Below are 15,413 nucleotides of genomic sequence, written 5' to 3' on the forward strand. Positions count from 1 at the left end.
CGAGATTCCTGTTCATAGTAGGGCCATGCTGCACGTTCCTCAGCTGCCCGATCTTCCCCGAAGTGAACTTCGGATCTACCGTGCCAACACCACGAACGAAGCATGTGACCCATTCCCCATCAAGACGGAAGAATCCCGGCGACCTGGTAAGAAGTGAACATGGATATGTCAGCACACACATGAACATTAGCACCTGTATCAATCCACCAACATGGAGATTGAAGTACCGAAAGAACAAGTAAAGAGATTACCGTACCCATCAGCATTGCTAGCGGTCACCGTGTTGACTTGCCTCGCCTTTTTCTTGCGGTCTGCCCTCTCCGGACGAGTCCTTAGAAAAGTGGCCAGTCTCTCCACATGTAAAGCAGCTCGGATCTGCTTTGTTTATCATCTTCTTCTTCTTGAAGGTTGTAGTCTTCATAGGCTTATTGAAGGAGGGCTTGTTATTCCCTTTGTTCTTGTCTGTAGGGTTTCTTCTGCACCATGTTGGCGCTAGACCGACCCTCTCCTTTCTCGGCATTATCCTTAGCCCGAGCTTTCTCCTCAACATCAAGAGATGCTATCAGATTTTCAACTGATATCTCCTGTCTCTTGTGTTTGAGAGTTGTGGCAAAGTTCCTCCATGAAGGGGGCAACTTAGCGATGATGCATCCAACCACAAACTTGTCAGGTAAGGCACACTTAAGGAGCTCAAGCTCTTTCGCAATGCACTGTATCTCATGAGCTTGTTCGACTACAGAACGGTTGTTAACCATCCTGATGTCATGGAAGTTCTCCATGATGTACAGTTCATCGCCTGCATCGGTTGCACCGAACTTAGCATTCGGTGCCTCCCGGAGCTCTTTACCATCCGTTATGTGCATGTACACATCACACGGACGATCGACAAGAATGCTCGGAACGCATCCGACAAAGAGAGTATTGTTTTCCTTGAACTTGTTCGATCTTGATCAGATATAGTTCCTTCGGGTAAACCATCGGTAACATCGAACACTTTCAGATGAGTAAGCCAGAGCATGGCCTTATACTGCCATCTCTTAAAGTGCACACCGGTAAACTTATCCGGCCTCAGTGCATCGGAAAAACCAGCCATTGTTAACTCAGGAAATTGCGTACAATTAGGTTTTGGGATTGTTGGATAATTAGGCACAATTTCCATGATTAATTCCAGAATATAAAGCATGACGAAAGTAACTACTAACATGTGAAACTCGAACATACTAGATGCAGTGATCAACATGAACAGTAGCAGAGCAAACGGTACAACATCCATCGCTAAACAGATCGAGATATGTCGCACGTACCGATCTGGTGGAGGTGTAGCAGACGATGTCGCAGCAGTAATGACGACGGGGACGACGGGTCGAAGTAGATGGCGTTGTAGACGACGGTAGGCAGCACCGCCCGACTTGGACGGAAGACGACCCGTGATGAAGAGCTTGAGCAGTCGTGCAGAGCGCTTCCCAAAAACCTAATTCAGTCTCGGCTCGAGGCTCAATCCACTCACCACGAGCGCGGCGCGCGCGTCGTGACGTGACGTGACGTGACGTGTCGTGTCGTGTCGTGTCGAGCGAGCGAGTGTAGCACTCCTATTCTCACTCACTTACTAGTGGTGAAACAACCCACCTTATAAGGTGGTCTAACTTCCTCCCAACTTTCCATGTGGGACTAAACTTCCCACCTCTTGCCACTCCCTAGTGAGCTGCCACCAACTTGAGCTCAAACTCACAAGGCTGCCACTATGTGGGCTTTGAGATTTATAGGAAAAACTGAAATCTAATTTGGGCCACTAAAAATGGGCCCAATATTTCAACATTTCCATCCCAGGGTGGTGTGACCGTCATTCATTCAGTAAAGCCTTTGTTTTCTTGGTGTTTTTTTTTTTTGCGGGACAATAAAGTCCTTGTTAAGAATGTGATGTTCTAACTCTTTGACTTGGAGCATGTATTCTGGAATGATGCAGTCTAGCAAGTGTTCTGTATTTCCATTGATTGGCTTGGTGCTCTGCATTGGCATCCACGGACAGTAAGCACAAGCAAGACAAAAACTTACTGCCCGATAGAAATAAGAAAGCAGCAACCTACAACTATATATATCTAGTTCGCATAAATGGTTCTGAAAGATGGATATGATCGGATTGTCCATATTATTACTGTTGAAAATTCTTAGGTCGTGGTTAATTCTTATACTTACAACAGAACTGGCACTCTTTTTTTTTCAGCTTGAACTTTGAAGAAGAATACCGCCCCGATTTTCAACTCTCAAAAATTCAGTGAAGAAATCCATCATAGTATCGAGAAGGAATTCCTCTCTGGACGAAAAATAAACTAAACTAATGAGCACAGAAATGTTCACTGCACCCGATACAACTCTGAATTCATATCGAAATGTTAAGATTCAAGAACAACAGGCACTACTAAATTTGTTTCACCGTTGAATCCTATACTCGGAAGAAATACGGAAACCTTATGTCAATGCTATGCATGGATCGATCCGTAGAACGCTATAGATCCTGTTCTACCACGGCACCCAACCCATCCACCTCTCCTCAACCTCACTAGCCTTGGACCTCTCGTCAACCTGCTTCGGCCGTCCGTCTCCGATGACGCCGAGAGGCGGTCGCACCTTCTCCGCGGGCACTGCAGCGCAGATCGCAGGCTCGGTCTTCGTGCATGGGTTAGTCCTCATCGCGACGCGGGCGTGCTTAGTTGGACCGGTGCTGATCCTCATCATCGGCTTGTGGGGCGGAGGGCGTAGGAACACTGGACACGCGAACGTATCCAGCAACACGAGCACCTGCGCGCCTCCCTTGGCGAGGCGTGGGTCGGCGCAAGCCCCCGCCACGTACTCGCATATCTTCTCCCTTGCCGCCACCACCGCGCCGTGGTCGAACGGGTGCTCCACGAGGGGGAGCACATCCTCGGCGAGAGCCCGTTCCACGCACTCCCACTACTACACGGTAGGGATTTAGGGGCACTTTGCCCTGGGGCACTTTTCAAAGTGCCCCTAAATATCCCCTTTTAGAGGCACTTTGGCCAAAATGCCTCTAATGCCCTACCTATTGGGGCAGTTTTGAGATGTACCCCAATAGGTATACACCTATTGGGGCAGTTTTGAGAAGTGCCCCAATATGTATACACCTATTGAGGCAGTTTTGAGAAGTGCCCCAATTGGTATACACCTATTGGGGCAGTTTGGACAAGTGCCCCAATAGGTATACACCTATTGGGGCAGTTTGGAGAAGTGCCCCAATTGGTATACACCTATTGGGGCAGTTTGACTAGTGCCCCAATTGGTATACACCTATTGGGGCAGTTTGGACAAGTGCCCCAATTGCTACATACCTATTGGGGCAGTTTCACAAATGCCCCAAATTCCCCGCCGGTGAGGTGCCGCGGTGTGCCACCCTTCCCCAAGGCCCCAAGCGCTGACGGCGTCGCCACAGAGGAGAACGGAACCGTAGATGTGTTCTGGCTGCCGCCTCTCCTGCTCACTCTCATGTACCCAAGTTCGGTTTCTTCGACATTTTAAAATTTTGAAAAGGATGTTTCTGAGTTTAACATCCAATAGATGCTCATCATAAGCTTTTTTTTCCTCCTATTCCTATTGATCAGAAGTATCCAGCAGCGCCACGCCAGAGTGACTTCCGAAGCGCTACGGACGGGATGAAATCCGGCAGCCAGTACAAACTACAGACCAAAGTACAAACTACAATTACTCTGCAATCGTACAAACTACAGAGCAGAGTGGACGATAGGCACAGTAGCTTTCATGAAACAAAGTAGAGACAAGATGGGGATGCCACGGCTTCCAGCCTTCCAGGTCATCCGAAACGGACAAGTCCTACTGACCAAAGCACAGCTGCGCAGGTAGTCAGCCCAGCAGCGCACACACGGCCTCCACCGCCAAATTCAAGTGCTTAGTTACAAATTCAAACAAAGTTAAAAACAACAAATTATGTGTAAACAACAGACATAAACATCTGGTAATAGAAACAGATAATTCAAACACTTAAATTCCTACAAACCATCAAATAGAACTTGAAAGCTAAACTAGGTGATAATCCAAACTACTTGATAATTTGAACAAGTTTACTGTAGAACATTAAACTAGAACAAGTTTACTTGATAATCTGAACTAGCTAATTGCCCCCACTAGTTGATGATCTCAACAAAGTTGAGACTTATATACTCCTGCATTGGATATATCTTGATCAAAACAATTGATTCAACTCCAATGTGAGCAGCAGCAACAAAGTCTGTCCAACCATTTGAAAAGGATACATGTCCAAGGTCCCATTCAATTTTGTAGGTGCAGTCAATAAAGTCTTCTTCTTCTCCTTCTAGGGGTTCTTCATTCCTTGAAAGATGTGCTTTTCCAAAAACTGGGTACCTGTAGCCATCCACAGCCTCACTAGGCATGTACTGACATAAGAGCAAATAATAATTTGTCACCATCTAATTATTGCATTCAAATGCATGAAAACATGATAATAATTGGCTAGTAGCACAAACCAAACCAGACAAACTTATCAAGGCTTCAAATTTCTGATTGTCCTCATCCATCTTGTGCACCCAAAAATTCTTCTGATCTTTTAGTTCATAGAATTCATGTTCGGTGACATAAACATCTTTGTAGGTTCCAAAAATAATGGCAACCATCTTCACGCTCGATGACTCGAATTGATGTCCGTGAATACGGTTACGTACGGGATGCTCCGTATGGAACTAGGCATATCTCCAACCACTCGCAGAAATAGGTGCCATACAATTTCAGTAACATATAGGAATGGCTATAGGTTCAGCAATACTAAATTTAAAAACATGAAGTTGAGCCAGAATATACTAGTTTCTTCAACTACGGCTTTCTCAATATTGTTCTTGTAAACAGTAACATTGAATAAGTTGGATAGTCCATCAAGAGAATCTTCATTGTATTCGAAATGCACAATATCTCCCACTTCTATATCATAAGCCCTAATTAAAGATTTCCGAGTAAGGACCACAAATGTATGTCCTCAACCTATCTTTTCTCGGGAACAAATCATATTTGCGGAAGTTGGGTGTCCTGGCAACTAGCCAATTCTTTGTGAACTTGTTCAACCTCTCTCTGAAGGAGCAAGGTACATTCTGTATGTACACAAAAAGTGTTAAGTTATAAATAATATGATTGACTACTGTATCACAATGAATGGAAACCACATTATCCAATTTCAACATGTCTTACCACACCATGTAGGAATCCAGGAAGGACGATAACATTGAAACTTGTTGTTTTCCTCTCTGCACGGCCACAATTTTCAGAAGGTTGCTCACAGCCAACACAAGTCATTTCGGTCATCACCTACAATAGAATTGGAGAGATTTAGGAGATGATGTAAAAAACATTACAATTTATGCATGCACATGTCCGTTTACAGTATGTAGTATAATGTAGAGCTACGGTTGCACGGTATATAATGGAGAGCTATGGTCTGCTTTAGCGATCAACGGGTGGTGTCCTGGGCCAACTTCACCCGTTCGGGACTAGCTTCCTCCACGCCGTCGGCTCCATATCCGACAGCCACGAGATGCGTCCGACAGCCACGAGGTGGTCCATGCAATCTAACTTTGTGGTGTGTCGTTCACATGTTTGTATGTGCTGGCAATTAATTGAATCTAACTAGGGAGAAAATAACTTACGAATGAGCTGACAAAACTAACATTACTTCTTAAATCCTTCAAACTTAAAAGCCTGAACTACTAGAAAAAAAAAGTTGTAATAAATCTGACAGTACGAGAACTTGTTCAACCTCTCTCTGAATGAACAAGGTACATTCTGTAGGTAAAACAAACATTAATGCGGTGTGTGCCATGCATGGTGACCGGACAAAAAGGGAGCGGACAAAACACAAAAAGGAATACAGCGGTGTCTGTCATAGCTAGAGGGTAATCCTTGCCCTGTTCTCTTCCGTCACATAGCTCGATGTAAACAAACATTTATCTAGGTAAATAATTTATGCATGGACACAGGGTGAGAGATTCAGGAAGTAAACAACTAACCGTCAAACAGCAGATTGATTTGTAGAGGATGAACTGCTAGACCTTTTGGTTCTGCACAGGTTGGATCGAACAATTAATTGAAGCAGCCAAGGAACCAGTAATTGAGAACAAGGAGAGGATGAACAATGAATAGTTTAATCAGAAATCTTAATCTGCAGAAAACATAAAACTCACCGTCAAACAGCAGTTCGATTTGGAGAGAATGAACTGCTAGACCTTTCAGGTTCTGCACATGTTGGATCGAACAATTAATAGGAGCAACCAAGGAACCAGTAATTGAGAACAAGGAGAGGATGAACAATTAATAGAAATCAAATTAGAAAAAAGAGATATCGAAGAACAGAAGAACTTTGATCGGAATAGAGGGGTGGGACGTACAGTTTACAAAGAAACAATTGTTGTATTATATGAAATTTTAATACAAAGCAATATTTACTTTCTTGATGTGAAAAATAGAAACAAGAAAATTATATTTTTAGTATTTAGGTCTTAATAGTTTAAGATTTAAAATTTTTCTTCTAAAATTTAGAGGAAAATTGATATTATTTTTCTTTTGATTTTAAAGTATTTATTTTATATTATTTTTATTATAGAGTTTATTTTCTGATACTCACTTTTATTTATTGGTTGTGTTTTTTTAAAACAACTTAAATGTTTAAAAGGTTTTTCCTAAAAAAAAATTGACCAAATGGTCTGTTGGGCTGGCCCAATGGCCTAGTAACCAGGCCGGCCCAACCTGGTCCGACCGAGTCGGTCCGGCTCGGTCAGGTCAACCCCGAGTCTCGTCGCCCCTCCTCCTCTCGTTCTCACGCACGCGCCGCCATGGCCTGGCCGCGCCGCCGCTCTCTCCTGGCCGCCTCCGACCGTCTCCAGCGCCGGCGAGATGGGGCTTTCGTCCGCCTCGATGAGCTTTGTATCCTTCCCCAACTCGATTTGGTTTTCCAGCTCTACCTCGTCCGCCCCCAAACCTAGAAACCCTAGCGGCCGCACCGTCATCCTCTCTCGAGTTCCCGATGTGCTAGGGTTTCTGGCATGCGGCCGCCATCGAGCTCCGGCGATGGCTTTCATCCGTCGGACCTCCGCCTGAAAAGCGAAGGTGAGCTCATTCCACTCACTCCACCGTCGCGAAGGTGAGCGAGGTACGTGGATCCAGCTCGACTCGGTCCCCACGGCTTCTCGTGCATGCCGCCGACCCCGGAACCCTAAATGTCGCCGGCTGATTTCGTCGCCGCCGGTGTATTCCGGCCGACCTAGGTGCTGGTTCCGCTCCGCGCTACCACATAGTCGTTCTCCCCCGCGTGCTCCGCCTCGTACACCACCAATCGCGGCTCCAAGTCGCTTCCCACGCGGAACCCTAACCCCGTCGCTCGGCATGGGCACCGAGGACAACGCGACCATTCCCGCGCGACCTCCTAGAGGCCTACCTGGTCCTCCACAGCTCGACTCCCGACTACCTGGACAACCCCGGCGTCCTCTGATCCGCCGCCTCGCGGTGATGCTTGTCTGCTGCTCAGGTGGCGATGACTGCTGTGGCTATGAGGACTACCTCCGGCTCCGGTGCTCCCATCGTGGCATCCTTGGTGAGCTACACCCCTCTCAACTCTGTCTTCAACTTTTTGTGATTCTAGGTTGTGCTGTGTGATGCTACTGTTTGGAGGATTTACTCATCCAAGCATCTGTGATTTGCTGTGGTTTTGTTTCTGACGAAACTGACCATACATTATACTGGAATTCAGTTATATCTTGTTTGATATGTTCTGTAGTGTGTTTTAGGTTCCAGATAGTTTTTTTTCATTTGATTTACTTCAAGTAAGCTGATCTAGAGCTTAAATAGACTAGATGACGTGGTCTTATGGGGAGTGCAGTTTTCTATTTCTATTGGGACATACCAAAGTGAACTTGCTCTCTGTCTAATAATGAGTATTTTGCATTCATATATCTCGTGCTTCAGCAAAATTGGACATGATTTGAACCATCTGGGTATAATAAAATTCAGTTACATCAATTCTAATGGGTAAGCATGCCAAATGAAGTGGTTGTGAGTATGAAATCTGGGCTTCTTTTGTCTGCGTATGCTAGTAGTTTAGGCTTTCGAAATAGCAGTTTTGTTCTTTATGAACCAGTCAGGCCTAATTGTTTGTAAGCAGCTTATCGATATGTATAGGCATCCAGGATAGTAATTTTGTTCTTTATGAAGTTGTTGTCAACAAGGTTCTCGGCATTGAGTTATAGAAAGCATTATCCTGATTTATTTTTCTACTTTGTAGAAGCAATATAGGAGGACGAGGGAGCTCAACCTGGAGGTCAGCCTGGTGAGCTTCTCTTCATTGGTTATTAACCTTGAGTTATTAACCATGCTAAAGAAATGCCAAACTCAAAGAGAATGACCTTAAGACGGATGCAAAGATCAGTATTACAGAAGGAGCGAGGGACCTCGTCTAACCTGAAATTCAACCGAAAAAATATTTGAATTGTTCACTCATTCACATATAGTGCCAATCCAAATATTCCTGCAGTAATGTGTTACTGTTGGTAGCCGAAAGATTGATATAGAGAAAATATGTACATTAGGAAACAAATCCTTACGAGAAGACTCAATGTTAGCGGCGCGGGAATAGGGCCGGCGACCAAGCCGAGCCCTAGGGCTAGGGTTAGGAGCGACGTCACAATTGGAGGCGGAATGGCAAGGCGTGGGTTGTGATCCGGTGGAGGGGGCCAAGGGAAAGCTTCATCAGTGTGTGGAGGTTGCGGATGCTGCTGGTGTTGGCCGGGACGGTGGCATCAGGTGGCATCGAGATTCTAACACACTTATTCAGAAGAAAAGAGCAGAAACTAATTTTCTATTTGAAGAAAATTCATGCATCATAACGTTGCTTATGCCATCTTTGATTTCTAAGTGAAAAAATTACAGGAACTGGTGAGTGGTGAGGTTGTTGTGGTCTTTCATGTTCCGTTTCTCATAGAATGTTAAGGGCACAGTCTGAATTAGTCTGTCATTTACTTGTGTTCGTTCTAAGATGACTGTGGCACTGGTGAGGTTGAAGAAAAATGAAAAAAAAATGTGATGTATGCGTAGCTTACTAAGTGATTATTTTCTTAGATTTAGGATTGCGTCAGCCTAGCTTGGTATATACTTACACTAACAGAAAATATTGCCCAATCAAATTCTCATATGTTTGGTGGGCAGATACAAGTGAGGTGAGCTCAGTTGCTCCTGTGTATATTCTGAAATAAACATACTTTAACACTATCCATTTGTTGTGGGAACTAATAAAGTAAAATGTAGATTTGCCCTTTGCCAAATTCTGCACCGTTAATTATTAGGATGTTTGACTTGTGGGGCTTCCTAACAGATTATATCTTGTGTTCAACTGGAAATTGTTAGTAGCTCAGTTACTCAAAATTTATGAAATTGTTTCAGCTAAATTGTCTTTTTGTTCGTGAGTAAACTGGGACTGCAACTCCGGAACCAAAGCTCCAAAACATGTTTTGACTACTGAACATTACGTATGTGTAAACTGCAGAGGGACATTCATAAAAGAGACAAATCTGAAGTGATACTGGATTTAGCTCTAACTGAATTTATTCAGTGTTGAGCCGGGGAACTAAACTTAACTATTCCTCAACGCATTCATGACATCGATCTTCACTTCAGGAGCCCAGCAGCCCAGGAGACTATGGTGAGTGCATCACCACATCCTCTTACGGAAACTTTTAGTAGTTTTACATTCGGTATGTCTCTATGTTCAGATGTAAAAAGTTCTGGGAATATGTGTTGTGCATTAGTGCCCTCCACATGTTTGTTGTTATGTTTCTTACAACTGTAACTTTTTTTTTCAGGGTTCACTGGTGGTCTTTCCTCTAGGCTGCACACATGTTGATCCATCTAGGTTAAGTATTCATTCTTCTTTTCTCATTGCCTTCATTGGTTCATTCTGTTTCAAACTGTTGTGGCAACAAGTACGAAACCGAGGCTTACATTTCAGGACTACATTATCTACAAAGTTTCCTCTCATCACCATGCACAGGTATGCAGACTGTTATCTTCTTCTCATACATACATGCTAATGCATGTAATTAATTTGTGAAATATCAATAGTGGAGAGTGAGAGTGAGGGGTCAAGAGCATTCAAGTGATCCGTTGTTGATTTAGAGAGTCATGGAATTCACCTTTGGTACTGTATGCATGAATTGAAATACACTTCGATTGCTGTTAAGCATGTTTATCTGTAAACATACATCAGGTATAAGTTTGATGCAATAGGGAAGCGATCGGCTCAATTATATAGTCAAGGTTACATACATATAGTTTGGCTGCACTATATTGATCATTCTGTTTTTAGCCTTTCATGTTTTTGAAGTTTTGGATATAAAACAATCTAACACTGACCGATTATATTCCCCTGGTATGATGAGATTCTTACATTCATCGATAGGTTGATGACGTATTCCTCTCCTCTTCCTCATGTTGAGATTTGATATGTTTCTCTTCCTTTCGGATTGCTAGGGCCCCTTTTTTCTTGCTGTGGTTGTAGTCCAAATTTTAATAGTTACAGTATATATGTATAAATAGGGATTTCGCGCCATGGATACTTATGCCCCTGATAAGCACATCTCTCGGTAGCTCTTGATGTTTTAGTTTAGTTGTACATTAAAAAGGGTGCTCATATGGCCTTCCAACAAATATTGTTAGTTAGTGGTGGCCCTTTTTTGAATAATTTAGAAACTATTGTCTTGCTGCTGTACTACTAAACTCTGGGTGCTTCTTCATAACGGAGCAATGCTTCTTATGGCAATAAAAGACGATATTAAGGTGGAAGCCATGCTAAAAAAGATTGTGCAACAGATAGGTCCTAAGTTTATGTTTTATCATGTGTATTCTTTAGTGAATGTTATTATTCATTAGTTAACACCTCCAATTCGAATGCTACTTCCTTTATTGCATTCAACCCACAAATTTTCGATGAAGATATTGATCCCACCAATCAGCTAAAGTAGTGCAGATATGGGAAATAGCTACTGTTACATTACCTTAGTCAAGAGTTCAGCTTCTTTAAAGCTAAAACCCCTGCAAGGGTCAGAATTTTCATTGAATACTCTCACAGGAAACATTACAGATGTTGATTCCAGAAGGTATAGCAAATAACTAAATATGATTGTAGGCACAGGGAAGAAGTGGTTTTTAGATTTGTACATTGAAATGTTACAACTAGGTAATCTATTCGATTTTCCACTTGTTTTTAAAACATCATTGTCATAGTTTATCTTTCATTGCACATGTTTGGACATCAAGTTTGCCCCTCTTAATTTTTCATGCCCACTATGCAATTCTGGTGAAGACGAAACATTGGAACACGCATTCTTCATTGCTCCTTTGCTACTTGGTGTTCAAACATATTGCACACATAAACTGGAATCTTCGTCTCAACTGATTTGAGACTATTACTGAAGGAAAGAATTATTTTCAAGGATAGATTTTGTTCAATTTTTTTATAATTTCAGCCTGTGGTATCTGGAAAGAAAGGAATTTGTATCTCAGGGGTGTAAGGCCTATCGGGAGTGTTTGGAGAGCTAGAGTGGCAGCTGATCTGCACCTTCTTAGATACAAGGTCTCTCAAGACTTCACTTTTTTACACTTTCCGTTGTAGATAGAAACTGAGCTTTGTAATCCTAGGATGATTCCAGAGGGTTTTACATCCAACGATATAATTATCTTTCTGTATTAGTATCTATACCACAGTAGGAGACGGCTCCTACTGTTTCACTATCAAAAAGAAATCTATTCTGCTTTTTAAACTACTTTTCTATACCATCAGTTTTAACCTTCTATTTTAGGCTTCCTGGCCATTTGGCACCATGGAAGGATGCGAGTTAACACATCCTACCGTCTTATTCTCTATTCACACCGTTTTATATTTTCATTGGATGCAGGCTATGATGATCTCAAAGTTGCATGCTGGTCTAGCAATACTGAATAGCTGTGAATATTTATTATTATAAGAGATATGGAGATGTAGCTGCTATGGTGATATATTGTCTCAGTGAACAGTCCAGTACGTATCTGAAGTTCCAACACTGATCTGTTATGCTGCGTTTTTCCAACACTGATATGTTATGCTGCGTTTTGAGGGAAGTACATGACGATAATGTCAACCAAAATTGATGTTCATGTATCCGTGGTTTGTTGATCGTATCGACGGAAGGTAGTGCAATGCTGTTCACCATGAAGTAATATCGTTTAATATATAATGGTGTGCTCTTCAATTAAACTGATGTATGTATTGCCTACATTGAATATGCTCATCTATCTTCCCTTGGTTATAACAATTTGGTTTTCTGCTGCTCTTAGTATCAGAGAAGTTCATGACTCCATGATTGGTCTGATGTTGGGAGCTCCGGTGACGAGCAAAGCGGGCCCTCGACTCGGGGAGGAGCTTACGCGCCATTCATCAATTCTCTGGACAAATACATGACAACGTCATTCTCGCTTCCAGCGACAACACACTATATTATGTCTTTTGTGTCATAGTTCCTGCACACATGTCTTTCTTTGGTTTAATAGAATCGGAGGCTCGATATGTTCCGTTCTGGTCATAAGATCTCCTAACAGTCTCAATATCATGGTCTTTCCATGCTTGAGCATACTTGCACGTAGCATATTCTCCGATACCACCGCCGCTTCCCCTCATTGGTACAGGATAGCCTAGCCATTTTAGTTGATCTAGTTATTGCTATTTATGCGAAATACATGGTACAATCTAAGTGGTGTGTTCATGTTATTTCAACTACTTTCTCATCACACGCCGCGCCAATCATTTGCTAGTTATATTTAGATAAGGTTGGGTGTTGATAATTTGACCATATCCAGTAGGATTTTAAATAAACAGGTATTTCTTGCCTGTCACCATAATATTTTTATTTTGAATGTTTACTTCAATGTTTCAGGTTGAGTTAATTGTTATCATCACTGGTTATTTCCAACTGTCTGCTTCCAATGAACTCTGAATTTAATGCCGTGCAGAACTATGAAACCTTGATTCAGTTTCTTCATTCATATCCTCTACTCTTTTCCCTTTTCTGTTTTCTGCATATATAGCATGGCTTATTCTATATGGATCACATACCCGCCTTATGCATATATTTTTGATGGCTTAATCTAGGTAAGATGATTACATCATAGAGCATGAAGTATTTACAATATTATGCTTTGTTAGAATTAAAATTAGTAAGATGAAAAATATAGTACAACAGAGGATTCCAAACCAAACTTACATACAGCTTAGCACTGTCCTTTGACTCGGTTATTAACAGATCCATGCGTACTAATTTCTAGCTCAATGTTACATTGTTTCCATGTGAGCTCAAACCGTTTGCAGTATGTACACAAAAAGCCCCAATGCTCATCCTCATTGCTCTGCACTCCACAATTTTCGATTTCCTTGATGCTTTGTCTATGGTAAGATGCTTCCACTATATTACATTTCAGCAAAAACACAGTGTAGTTGGATAATCAAACGGTAGTGTAAGAAATAAGTTTATCCAGTGTGTAGTGGCCATTATGTGGCTGCAGGGCACAAACAAGCAATTCTTTTTATTCTTAAAATAAAGATGTTTTCTTTTGTAGAAAATTATCATTATTGGTTACAACTTTTGCCTCATGGTTCCCTGTAGAGATCTACAACAAAGTAAAATGAAATGCTGATGTATGTTCAGTTCACATCTTGAGAGAGCAACTATTGTCTGTGTATCATAATCCTACACCACCTTGAATTTGGAATGATTGACAAGCAATTTGTTATCCTTAGTGATTACTAATATATTTTGACAAGATTTTAGCCATGATGACTGATATTTTTGCATAATAATATTAAGATTTACACTTGGAATGCTAATTCTAGGACAGGATAAGCAACACGATCATGTTTTCCCAGAATTGGTTCTATTTTATCCTTTCATGGTTCAAATGCCACTCTGATCATATATATTGTAAATATTCATCTTTCATTAAGCTTTACAATTTAGAATTTTCATTTGTTCTGAATAGAACAATGTTTGATGCAATTTACATTGGTCACGTGAAAGTATCGTTTGATTAAGACTTGCAGTGTTACATGACTCTGGTAAATATTTGTGTATCTCAAGATGAATTTTGTTGTTGTTACTTATTCTACAACTGTAGCTGCTAATATTTTTTCATCCTGTTATCTGTCAATAATTTATGGTATGTTCCAGACTGTTTATTCTTTCTAGCATATCTTACCATATTTATCATGGTTTACTTGTGCTTCTAGGGCCTTGAGATATGTTACAACAAAGTTGTTTAATCGGGTATTTGCTTCGGTCCCGGAAGATGTGAGATGTCATGAAGAACTATTTGAGAAGAACTATTTGAGAAGATATATTTGCTACAGAAGTTTGTACGTCCTGAAAAATTGGATATAAAACCAGAATATCAAAATGAATTACTACTGTGATGTTACATACTGTGATGGTACTGGTATTCCAGATTATTTACTGTGGTGGTTATGTTTTGGCTCTATTGGATTGTATGAATTACTATTGCATGTTGGGGCAGTTCGCCAAGTGCCCCTAAATCCCTTTTGGGGCAATTCTCGAAGTGCCCCTAAATCCCTTTTGGGGCGATCTTGAACTGCCCCTAAAGTTCTTTCGGGGCAGTTTACAAAGTGCCCCAAAATCCATTTTGAGCTTTAGGGGCAGTTTACAAAGTGTCCCAAAATCCATTTTAGGGCAGTTCGCAAAGTGCCCCTAAAGCCATTATGGGGCAGTTCGTAAAGTGCCCCTAAATTCCTTCTGGGGCAGTTCTCAAAGTGCCCCTAAAGCTTTTTTGGATTGTCTGAGGCACTTTCGAAACTACCCCTAAAAACATTTAGAGGCACTTTTCAAACTGCCTCTAAAAACATTTAGAGGCACTTTCAAAACTGCCCCTAAAAACATTTAGAGGCACTTTTGAAACTGCCCCTAAAAACATTTAGAGGCACTTTTGAAACTGCCCCTAAATGTATTTGGGGCATTTCATTCAAAGTGCCCCAAATACATTTAGGGACACAAGCATCCGGGGCACTTTTCATAGTACCCCTAAAAGTAATTAGGGGCACTTTGGCTACCTATTGGGGCACTTTGAAGTGCCCCTAAATATGGACCGTACAGTAGTGTCCGGGAGGCGAAGCTTCCGCGCCTGCTGCCTCCTGACCATGATGTCCTTGGCCACCTTCTGTACGATCCTGCCTCGGCCGATGGGAAAGTGTCGGCGGATGATCACCCTGACATCCACCATCAACGCAGGCGGAAGTGGCGAGCCGCGTCGGCCACGTTGGCCGGACGGCGGGAAGAAGGCGGCGAGCTGAAGACGGT

At 42.1% G+C, this 15,413-nt stretch overlaps 1 long non-coding RNA gene across 3 annotated transcripts; it reads left to right on the forward strand.

The window, feature by feature from the left end:
• The first annotated feature begins 6,888 nt into the window (after nucleotides 1-6,888).
• Nucleotides 6,889-14,569, forward strand: LOC124702363. 3 transcript variants are annotated; one of them, XR_007002437.1, is made up of 5 exons: nucleotides 6,889-7,621; nucleotides 8,309-8,353; nucleotides 9,566-9,721; nucleotides 9,882-11,650; nucleotides 11,973-14,569. It is a non-coding gene; the product is annotated as an uncharacterized LOC124702363 (long non-coding RNA). The 3 variants fall into 3 exon arrangements; XR_007002438.1 differs by having other exon boundaries at nucleotides 9,882-9,931; nucleotides 10,028-14,569; XR_007002436.1 differs by having other exon boundaries at nucleotides 9,882-14,569.
• Nucleotides 14,570-15,413: the final 844 nt, after the last annotated feature.

The sequence above is a fragment of the Lolium rigidum genome, chromosome 3 (assembly GCF_022539505.1).
Source record: "Lolium rigidum isolate FL_2022 chromosome 3, APGP_CSIRO_Lrig_0.1, whole genome shotgun sequence".
Taxonomy (NCBI): Eukaryota; Viridiplantae; Streptophyta; class Magnoliopsida; order Poales; family Poaceae; genus Lolium; species Lolium rigidum.